The sequence below is a fragment of the Somniosus microcephalus genome, chromosome 6 (assembly GCF_052327205.1).
Source record: "Somniosus microcephalus isolate GS21.2 chromosome 6, FLI_Smic_1.0, whole genome shotgun sequence".
Classification (NCBI taxonomy): Eukaryota; Metazoa; Chordata; class Chondrichthyes; order Squaliformes; family Somniosidae; genus Somniosus; species Somniosus microcephalus.
The window spans coordinates 281811232-281822675 of NC_140992.1; positions in this window are offsets into that span (position 1 = coordinate 281811232).

The following is an 11444-nucleotide window of genomic DNA, read 5'->3' on the forward strand; positions in this document are numbered from 1 at the left end:
TCTGAAAGTCCAAATACACCACATCCACTGGTTCTCCCTTATCTATTTTACCAGTTACATCCTCAAAAAATTCCAGATTAGTCAAGCATAATTTACCTTTTGTAAATCCATGTTGACTTTGTCCGATCCTGTCACTGCTTTCCAAGTGCTCTGCTATTACATCTTTTATAATGGACTCTAGCATTTTCCCGACTACCGATGTCAGGCTTACCGGTCTATAATTCCCCGCTTTTTCTCTACCACCTTTTTTGAATAGTGGGGTAACATTAGCTACCCTCCAATCCATGGGTACTGTTCCAGAGTCTATCGAGTTCTGGAAGATGACCAGCAATGCATCTACTATTTCTAGGGCCACTTCCTTAAGTACCCTGGGATGTAGATTATCAGGCCCTGGGGATTTATCGGCCTTCAGTCCCATCAATTTTCCTAACACCATTTCCCTACAAATACTGATTTCTTTCAGTTCCACCCTTTCATCAGACCCTATGTTCCCCGGCATCTCTGGGAGGTTATTTGTGTCCTCCTTTGTGAAGACAGAACCAAAGTATGTATTTAGTTGGTCTGCCATTTCTTTGTTTCCCATTATAAATTCCCCTGATTCTGACTGCAAGGGACCTACGCTTGACTTCACCAATCTTTTTCTCTTCACATATCTATAAAAGCTTTTACATTCAGTTTTTATGTTCCTCGCTAGCTTACTCTCATATTCTATTCTCCCTTTCTTAATTAATCCCTTTGTCCTCCTTTGTTGAATCCTAAACTGCTCCCAAACCTCAGGATTATTGCTTTTTCTGGCCAATTTATATGTCCTCTCCTTGGATCTGATGCTATCCCTAATTTCCCTGGTTAGCCACGGTTGAGTCACCTTTTTTGTTTTATTTTTATGCCAAACTGGGATGAACAAATTCTGTAGCTCATCCATTCGGTCTTTGAATGTTTGCCATTGCCTATCCACCGTCAACCCTTTGAGTGCCATTCCCCAATCAATCCTACCCAACTCGCTCCTCAGACCATCGTAGTTTCCTTTATTTAAATTGAGGACCCTAGTCTCTGAGTCAACTACTTCATTCTCCATCTTAATGAAGAATTCGATCATATTATGATCGCTCCGACCCAAGGGGCCTCATACAACAAGATTGCTAATTAATCCTTTCTCGTTGCATAATACCCAGTCTAAGATGGCCTGATCTCTGGTTGGTTCCTCGACATATTGGTCCAGGAAACCATCCCGTAAACACTCCAGGAATTCCTCCTCCACAGTATTGTTACTAATTTGGTTGGCCCAATCTATATGTAACCCTAACCCATGATGACTGCTGTGCCCTTATTGCACGCTTCTTTAATTTCCCTTTTAATGCCATCCCCAACCTCCTCCTTACTGTTTGGAGGTCTATATACCACTCCCACTAATGTTTTTTTCCCCTTAGTATTTCTCAATTCTACCCATACAGATTCCACATCATCAGAGCTAATATCCTTCATTACAATTGTATTAATCCCTTCTTTAACCAGTAATGCTACCCAACCTCCCTTTTCTTTTTGCCTATCCTGAATATCGAATACCCCTGGATGTTGAGTTCCCAGTCTTGGCCATCCTTGAGCCACGTTTCCGTAATCCCAACCAAATCATATTCGTTTACCTCTATTTGCGTAGCCAATTCGTCCACCTTATTACAAATGCTCCTCGCATTAAGACACAAAGCCTTCAGGCTTGTTTTTTTAACGCTCTTAGACCTATTAGAATTATTATTTACTGTGGCCACATTTGATTTAAACTGTTGATTTCTCTGACTGCCACTTTTGTTTTTCTCCTTCCTATCTTTTGCTTTTATCCCTGTTTTCCTTTCCTCTGTCTCCCTGCTCAGGTTCCCGACCCCCTGCCATTTTAGTTTAAACCCCCCCGAACAGTGTTAGCAAACCTCCCCGCAAGGATATTTGTTCCGTTCTGGTTCAGGTGCAACCCGTCCGACTTGTACAAGTCCCACCTTCCCCAGAAGCAGGCCCAGTGATCCAGGAAACTAAAGCCCTCCCTCTTGCACCAACTCTTTAGCCACGCATTCATCTGCTCTATCCTCCTATTCCTATACTCACTAGCACGTGGCACCGGGAGTAATCCAGAGATTACAACCTTTGAGGTCCTGCTCTTTAATCTGCTACCTAGCTCCCTAAATTCTTGCTGCAGGACCTCATCCCTCTTCCTACCCATGTCATTGGTCCCAATGTGAACCACGACCTCTGACTGTTCACCCTCCCCCTTCAGAATGCCCTGCAGCCGTTCAGTGACATCCTTGACCATGGCACCAGGGAGGCAAAAAACCATCCTGGAGTCACGTCTACGGCCACAGAAACGCCTATCTGTTCCCCTTACGATAGAATCCCCTACCACTATTGCTCTCCCACTCTTTTTCCTCCCTTCCTGAGCAGCAGAAGCACCCCTGGTGCCAGGAAGTTGGCCCCTGGTGCCAGGAAGTTGGCTGCTGCTGCCTTTCTCTGGCAAGTGCACATCCAAGTACTTTTTAAATATGGTTAGGGTTCCTGCCTCTACCACCCTTTCAGGCAGTGAGTTCCAGATCCCCAGAACCCTCTGGGTGAAGAAATTTCCTCTCAAATCCCCTCTAAACCTTCCACCAATTACTTTAAATCTGTGCCCCCTGGTTTTTGACCCCTCTGCTAAGGGAAATGGGTCCTTTCTATCCACTTTATCTAGGCCCCTCATAATTTTATACACCTCAATAAGGTCTCCCCTCAGCCTCCTCTGTTCCAAGGAAAACAGACCCAGCCTATCCAGTCTTTCCTCATAGCTAAGATTCTCTACTCCCGGCAACATCCTTGTAAATCTCCTCTGTACCCTCTCTAGTGCAATCACATCTTTCCTGTAATGTGGTGACCAGAACTGCACGCAGTACTCCAGCTGAGGCCTAACTAGTGTTTTATACAGTTGAAGCACAGCCCCCCTGCTCTTATATTCTATGCCATAAGAACATAAGAAATAGGAGCAGGAATAGGCCACTTGGCCCCTCGAGCCTGTTCCGCCATTCAATAAGATCATGGCTGATCTTGGGCTCAAAGCCACATCCCTGTCTGGTCCCCATAACCCTTCACTCCCTTATCTTGCAAAAATCTGTCTATCTCCACTTTAAATGTATTTAATGACCCAGCCTCCATGGCTCTCTGGGGCAGAGAATTCCACAGATTTACGACCCTCTGAGAGAAGAAATTCCTCCTCATCTCAGTTCTAAAAGGGTGACCCTTTATTCTGAGACTGTGCCCCCGAGTTCTAGATTTCCCCACGAGGGGAAACATCCTCTCTGCATCTACCCTGTCAAGTCCCCTCAGTATCTTGTATGTTTCGATAAGATCACCTCTCATTCTTCTAAATTCCAATGAGTATAGGCCCAGCCTGCTCAACCTTTCCTCATAAGTCAACCCCCTCATCTCTGGAATTAACCTCGTGAATCGTCTCTGAACTGCCTCCAATGCAAGTATATCCTTCCTTAAATAAGGAGATCAAAACTGTACGCAGTACTCCAGGTGTGGTCTCACCAATACCCTGTACAGTTGTAGCAGGACTTCCCTGCTTTTATACTCCAACCCCCTTGAAATAAAGGCCAACATTCCATTTGCCTTTTTGATTACTTGCTGCACCTGCATGCTAACTTTTTGTGTTTCATGCACAAGGACCCCCAGGTCCCTCTGAACTGTAGCATTTTGTAATCTCCATTTAAATAATAGTTTGCTTTTTTATTTTTCCTGCCAAAGTGGATAACCTCGCACTTTCCCACATTATACTCCATCTGCCAAATGTTTGCCTACTCACTTAGCCTGTCTATATCCCTTTGCAGATTCTTTGAGTCCTCTGCACAACTTGCTTTCCCACCCATTTTTGTAGCATCTGCAAACTTGGCTACATTACACTCGGTCCCTTCATCCAAGTCATTAATGTAGATTGTAAATAGTTGAGGTCCCAACGCCGATCCCTGTGGCACCCCACTAGTTACCGTTTGCCAACTGGAAAATGACCCATTTATCCCGACTCTCTGCTTTCTGTTAGTTAGCCAATTCTCTATTCATGCTAATATATTTCCCCCAACTCCGTGAGCTCTTATCTTATGCAGTAACCTTTTATGTGGCACCTTATCGAATGCCTTCTGGAAATCCAAATACACCACATCCACTGGCTCACCTTTGTCCACCCTGCTCGTTACATCCTCAAAGAACTCCAGCAAATTTATTAAACATGATTTCCGTTTCATAAAACCATGCTGACTCTGTTTGACTGCATTATGATTTTCCAAATGCCCTGCTACTGTTTCCTTAATGAAGGACTCCAGCATTTTCCCCAACAGCAGATGTTAGGCTAACTGGTCTACAGTTTCCTGCTTTCTGTCTCCCTCCTTTCTTAAATAGGGGTGTTACATTAGCGGTTTTCCAATCTGCTGGGACCTCTCCAGAGTCCAGGGAATTTTGGTATATTGCAACCAATGCATCCACTATCTCTGCAGCCACTTCTTTTAATACCCTGGGATGCAGGCCATCTGATCCCGGGGACTTGTCATCTTTTAGTCCCATTATTTTACCAAGTACTATTTCCTTAGTGATAGTGATTGTCTTTAGTTCCCCCCTCCCTGTGGCCCCTTGATTATTCATATTGGGATGCCACGGCTAATAAAGACAAGCATTCCGTATGCCTTCTTAACCACCTTATCTACCTGGCCTGCTACCTTCAGGGATCTGTGGACATGCACTCCAAGGTCCCTTTATTCCTCTGCACTACTCAGTGTCCTACCATTTAATGTGTATTCCCTTTCCTTGTTAGCTCTCCCCAAATGCATTACCTCACACTTCTCCGGATTGAATTCCGTTTGCCACTGTTCTGCCCACCTGACCAATTTATTGATATCTTCCTGCAGTCTGCAGCTTCCTTCTTCAGTATCAACCACACAGCCGATTTTAGTATCATCTGCAAACTTCTTAATCATACCCCCTATATTCAAGTCTAGATCATTGATATTCACCAGAATGGAACTTACTAAGAGGGTTAAATTATGAGGACTGGTTGCATAGATGAGGCTTATATTCCCTTGAGTTTAGAAGATTAAGGGGTGATCTAACCGACGTGTTTAAGATGATCAAAGGATTTGATAGGGTAGGTAAAGAGAAACCACTTCTTCTGGTGGGGGAGTCTCGAACAAGGGGGCATAACCTTAAAATTAGAGCTAGGTCGTTCAGGGGTGATGTCAGGAAGCACTTCTTCACACAAAGGGTAGTGGAAATCTGGAACTCACTCCCCCAAAAAGCTGAGAGGTTGGGAGTCAATTAAAAATTGCAGAACTGACAGATTTTTGTTGGGTAAGGATATTAAAGATTATGGAACTGAGCTGGGTTAAAAAAATGAGTTAGAGTTCAGCCATGCTCTAAATTGAATAGGTTTGAGGGGCTGAATGGTCTCCAGTTCTTATAATTACCGGGGTAGCAACATTACCAGGCTCTGGTCCTTTGACTTGAGTGCAGATTTTTACAGAAGGTTTGCTTTGCTGAGATCTTAGCCTCAAAGATGGTCATGTTGAAAGAGGCTTCTGAAGCAGCAGAGGACCAGTTCTGATAAAAGGTCATGGACCTGAAATGTTAACTCTGTTTCTCCCCTACAGATGCTGTCTGACCTGCTAAGTGTTTCTGTTTTTATTTTTGTTTCTGCCTGGCTCTGGGTGTGCGGCGGCTCCTTTTCCAAGATGGCGGCGAAGTCTCGCGCGAGTCATCGTCCAGCAGCTGGCGCAGACGAAGTGAGGCGGCCGTGATGGCGGCGGGATTGAAGGCGGCGGAGGAGGCGCTGAGGGAGCTGGCGGCGCCGGCGGGTGAGGGAATGGGGGGATAGGGAGGGAGGGAAGGGAGGAGGAGGAGGGGGGAAGTGAGGAGGAGGAGGAGGAGGAGGGGGTGAGGAGGAGGGAGGAGGGGGGGAGGAGGAGGGGGTGAGGAGGAGGGGGAAGGGAGGAGGGGGTGAGGAGGAGGGGGAAGGGAGGAGGGGGTGAGGAGGAGGGGGAAGGGAGGAGGGGGTGAGGAGGAGGGGGAAGGGAGGAGGGGGTGAGGAGGAGGGGGAAGGGAGGAGGGGGTGAGGAGGAGGGGGAAGGGAGGAGGGGGTGAGGAGGAGGGGGAAGGGAGGAGGGGGTGAGGAGGAGGGGGGAAGGGAGGAGGGGGTGAGGAGGAGGGGGGAAGGGAGGAGGGGTGAGGAGGAGGGGGGAAGGGAGGAGGGGTGAGGAGGAGGGGGGAAGGGAGGAGGGGTGAGGAGGAGGGGGGAAGGGAGGAGGGGGTGAGGAGGAGGGGGTGAGGAGGAGGGGGGAAGGGAGGAGGGGGTGAGGAGGAGGGGGTGAGGAGGAGGGGGTGAGGAGGGGGTGAGGAGGAGGGGGGAAGGGAGGAGGGGGTGAGGAGGAGGGGGGAAGGGAGGGGAGGGGGTGAGGAGGAGGGGGGAAGGGAGGAGGGGGTGAGGAGGAGGGGGGAAGGGAGGGGAGGGGGTGAGGAGGAGGGGGGAAGGGAGGAGGGGGTGAGGAGGAGGGGGGAAGGGAGGAGGGGGTGAGGGAGGAGGGGGTGAGGGAGGAGGGGGAAGGGAGGAGGGGGTGAGGAGGAGGGGGAAGGGAGGAGGGGGTGAGGAGGAGGGGGTGAGGAGGAGGGGGGAAGGGAGGAGGGGGTGAGGAGGAGGGGGGAAGGGAGGAGGGGGTGAGGAGGAGGGGGGAAGGGAGGAGGGGTGAGGAGGAGGGGGGAAGGGAGGAGGGGTGAGGAGGAGGAGGAGGGGGGAAGGGAGGAGGGGTGAGGAGGAGGGGGGAAGGGAGGAGGGGTGAGGAGGAGGGGGGAAGGGAGGAGGGGGTGAGGAGGAGGGGGTGAGGAGGAGGGGGGAAGGGAGGAGGGGGTGAGGAGGAGGGGGTGAGGAGGGGGTGAGGAGGAGGGGGGAAGGGAGGAGGGGGTGAGGAGGAGGGGGAAGGGAGGGGAGGGGGTGAGGAGGAGGGGGGAAGGGAGGAGGGGGTGAGGAGGAGGGGGGAAGGGAGGGGAGGGGTGAGGAGGAGGGGGGAAGGGAGGAGGGGGTGAGGAGGAGGGGGGAAGGGAGGAGGGGGTGAGGGAGGAGGGGGTGAGGGAGGAGGGGGAAGGGAGGAGGGGGTGAGGAGGAGGGGGAAGGGAGGAGGGGGTGAGGAGGAGGGGGTGAGGAGGAGGGGGGAAGGGAGGAGGGGGTGAGGAGGAGGGGGGAAGGGAGGAGGGGGTGAGGAGGAGGGGGGAAGGGAGGAGGGGTGAGGAGGAGGGGGGAAGGGAGGAGGGGTGAGGAGGAGGGGGGAAGGGAGGAGGGGGTGAGGAGGAGGGGGGAAGGGAGGAGAGGGGGTGAGGAGGAGGGGGAAGGGAGGAGGGGGTGAGGAGGAGGGGGGTGAGGAGGAGGGGGGAAGGGAGGAGGGGGGAAGGCAGGAGGGGGTGAGGAGGAGGGGGGAAGGGAGGAGGGGGGAAGGGAGGAGGGGGGAAGGGAGGAGGGGGGTGAGGAGGAGGGGGAAGGGAGGAGGGGGGAAGGGAGGAGGGGGTGAGGAGGAGGGGGTGAGGAGGAGGGGGGAAGGGAGGAGGGGGGTGAGGAGGAGGGGGGAAGGGAGGAGGGGGGTGAGGAGGAGGGGGGAAGGGAGGAGGGGGGTGAGGAGGAGGGGGAAGGGAGGAGGGGGGTGGGGAGGAGGGGGGTGAGGAGGAGGGGGAAGGGAGGAGGGGGGTGGGGAGGAGGGGGGTGAGGAGGAGGGGGGAAGGGAGGAGGGGGAAGGGAGGAGGGGGGAGGAGGGGGGTGAGGAGGAGGGGGGAGGAGGGGGAAGGGAGGAGGGGGGTGAGGAGGAGGGGGGAAGGGAGGAGGGGGGTAGGGAGGAGGGGGGTGAGGAGGAGGGGGGAAGGGAGGAGGGGGTGAGGAGGAGGGGGGAAGGGAGGAGGGGGGGTGAGGAGGAGGGGGGTGAGGAGGAGGGGGGAAGGGAGGAGGGGGGTGAGGAGGAGGGGGGAAGGGAGGAGGGGGGAAGGGAGGAGGAGGGGGGTGAGGAGGAGGGGGGAAGGGAGGAGGGGGGTGAGGAGGAGGGGGGAAGGGAGGAGGGGGGTGAGGAGGAGGGGGAAGGGAGGAGGGGGGTGAGGAGGAGGGGGGAAGGGAGGAAGGGAGGAGGGGGGTGAGGAGGAGGGGGGAAGGGAGGAGGGGGGAAGGGAGGAGGGGAGGAGGGGGTGAGGAGGAGGGGGGAAGGGAGGAGGGGGGTGAGGAGGAGGGGGGAAGGGAGGAGGGGGGTGAGGAGGAGGGGGGAGGGGAGGAGGGGGGTGGGGAGGAGGGGGGAGGTGAGGGGGGAGGTGAGGAGGGGGAAGGGAGGAGGGGGTGAGGAGGAGGGGGGAGGTGAGGAGGGGGGAAGGGAGGGGGGAGGTGAGGAGGGGGGAAGGGAGGAGGGAGTGAGGAGGAGGGGGGGAAGGGAGGAGGGGGTGAGGAGGAGGGGGGGAGGAGGATGGGGAAGGAGGAGGGGGGAAGGGAGGAGGAGGGGGTGAGGAGGAGGGGGGAAGGGAGGAGGGGGTGAGGAGAAGGGGGGAAGGGAGGAGGGGGTGAGGAGGAGGGGGGAAGGGAGGAGGGGGTGAGGAGGAGGGGGGAAGGGAGGAGGGGGGTGAGGAGGAGGGGGGAAGGGAGGAGGGGGGTGAGGAGGAGGGGGGAAGGGAGGAGGGGGGAAGGGAGGAGGGGGGTGAGGAGGAGGGGGGAAGGGAGGAGGGGGGAAGGGAGGAGGGGGGAAGGGAGGAGGGGGGTGAGGAGGAGGGGGGAAGGGAGGAGGGGGGTGAGGAGGAGGGGGGAAGGGAGGAGGGGGGTGAGGAGGAGGGGGAAGGGAGGAGGGGGGTGAGGAGGAGGGGGGAGGGGAGGAGGGGGGTGAGGAGGAGGGGGAGGGGAGGAGGGGGGTGAGGAGGAGGGGGGTGAGGAGGAGGGGGGAAGGGAGGAGGGGGGTGAGGAGGAGGGGGGAAGGGAGGAGGGGGGAAGGGAGGAGGGGGGTGAGGAGGGGAGGGGAGGAGGGGGGTGGGGAGGAGGGGGAAGGGAGGAGGGGGGAGGTGAGGGGGAGGTGAGGAGGGGGGAAGGGAGGAGGGGGTGAGGAGGAGGGGGGAGGTGAGGAGGGGGGAAGGGAGGGGGGAGGTGAGGAGGGGGGAAGGGAGGAGGGAGTGAGGAGGAGGGGGGAAGGGAGGAGGGGGTGAGGAGGATGGGGGGAGGAGGAGGGGGGGAGGAGGAGGGGGGAAGGGAGGAGGAGGGGGTGAGGAGGAGGGGGGAAGGGAGGAGGGGGTGAGGAGAAGGGGGGAAGGGAGGAGGGGGTGAGGAGGAGGGGGGAAGGGAGGAGGGGGAAGGAGGGGGTGAGGAGGAGGGGGGAAGGGAGGAGGGGGGGTGAGGAGGAGGGGGGAAGGGAGGAGGGGGGTGAGGAGGAGGGGGGAAGGGAGGAGGGGGTGAGGAGGAGGAGGAGGGGGGAAGGGAGGAGGGGAAGGGAGGAGGGGGGAAGGGAGGAGGGGGGAAGGGAGGAGGGGGCGAGGAGGAGGGAGGAGCGAGCGAGGAGGAGGGGGGAAGGGAGGAGGGGGCGAGGAGGAGGGGGGAAGGGAGGAGGGGGCGAGGAGGAGGGGGGAAGGGAGGAGGGGGCGAGGAGGAGGGGGCGAGGAGGAGGGGGGAAGGGAGGAGGGGGCGAGGAGGAGGGGGAAGGGAGGAGGGGCGAGGAGGAGGGGGGAAGGGAGGAGGGGGGGAAGGGAGGAGGGGCGAGGAGGAGGGGGAAGGGGGCGAGGAGGAGGGGGAAGGGAGGAGGGGGCGAGGAGGAGGGGGGAAGGGAGGAGGGGGCGAGGAGGAGGGGGGAAGGGAGGAGGGGGCGAGGAGGAGGGGGCGAGGAGGAGGGGGCGAGGAGGAGGGGGCGAGGAGGAGGGGGGAAGGGAGGAGGAGGGGGGAAGGGAGGAGGGGGCGAGGAGGAGGGGGGGAAGGGAGGAGGGGGCGAGGAGGAGGGGGGAAGGGAGGAGGGGGCGAGGAGGAGGGGGGAAGGGAGGAGGGGGCGAGGAGGAGGGGGGAAGGGAGGAGGGGGCGAGGAGGAGGGGGGAAGGGAGGAGGGGGCGAGGAGGAGGGGGGAAGGGAGGAGGGGGCGAGGAGGAGGGGGGAAGGGAGGAGGGGGCGAGGAGGAGAGGGGGAAGGGAGGAGGGGGCGAGGAGGAGGGTGGAAGGGAGGAGGGGGCGAGGAGGAGGGTGGCGAGGAGGAGGGGGGAAGGGAGGTGGGGCGAGGAGGAGGGGGGAAGGGAGGAGGGTGCGAGGAGGAGGGGGGAAGGGAGGAGGGTGCGAGGAGGAGGGGGGAAGGGAGGAGGGGGCGAGGAGGAGGGGGGAAGGGAGGAGGGGGCGAGGAGGAGGGGGGAAGGGAGGAGGGGGCGAGGAGGAGGGGGAAGGGAGGAGGGTGCGAGGAGGAGGGGGGAAGGGAGGAGGGGGCGAGGAGGAGGGGGGAAGGGAGGAGGGGGGAAGGGAGGAGGGGGCGAGGAGGAGGGGGGAAGGGAGGAGGGGGCGAGGAGGAGGGGGGAAGGGAGGAGGGGGCGAGGAGGAGGGGGGAGAGAGGAGGAGGGGGGCGAGGAGGAGGGGGGAAGGAGGAGGGGGCGAGGAGGAGGAGGGGGGAAGGGAGGAGGGGGCGAGGAGGAGGGGGAAGGGAGGAGGGGGCGAGGAGGAGGAGGGGGAAGGAGGGGGGCGAGGAGGAGGGGGAAGGGAGGAGGGGGGAGGGAGGGGGCGAGGAGGAGGGGGGAAGGGAGGAGGGGGAGAGGAGGAGGGGGCGAGGAGGAGGGGAAGGGAGGAGGGGAGGAGGAGGAGGGGGAAGGGAGGAGGGGAGGGAGAGGAGGAGGAGGGAGAGGAGGAGGAGGGGGGAAGGAGGAGGGGCGAGGAGGAGGGGGCGAGGAGGAGGGGGGAAGGAGGAGGGGGCGAGGAGGAGGGGGGAAGGAGGAGGGGGCGAAGGGAGGAGGGGGGAGGAGAGGAGGAGGGGGGAAGGGAGGAGGGGGTGAGGGGGAGGAGGGGGGAGGAGGAGGAGGGGGTGAGGAGGAGGGGGGAAGGGAGGAGGGGGCGAGGAGGAGGGGGGAAGGGAGGAGGAGGAGGCGAGGAGGAGGGGGCGAGGAGGAGGGGGGAAGGGAGGAGGGGGCGAGGAGGAGGGGGAAGGGAGGAGGAGGGGGAAGGGAGGAGGGGGCGAGGAGGAGGGGGGAAGGGAGGAGGGGGCGAGGAGGAGGGGGAAGGGAGGAGGGGGCGAGGAGGAGGGGAAGGGAGGAGGGGGCGAGGAGGAGGGGGGAAGGGAGGAGGGGGGCGAGGAGGAGGGGGCGGGGAGGAGGGGGCGAGGAGGGGGGGCAGGGAGGAGGGGCGAGGAGGAGGGGGGAAGGGAGGAGGGGCGAGGAGGAGGGGGAAGGGAGGAGGGGGCGAGGAGGAGGGCGAGGAGGAGGGGGGAAGGG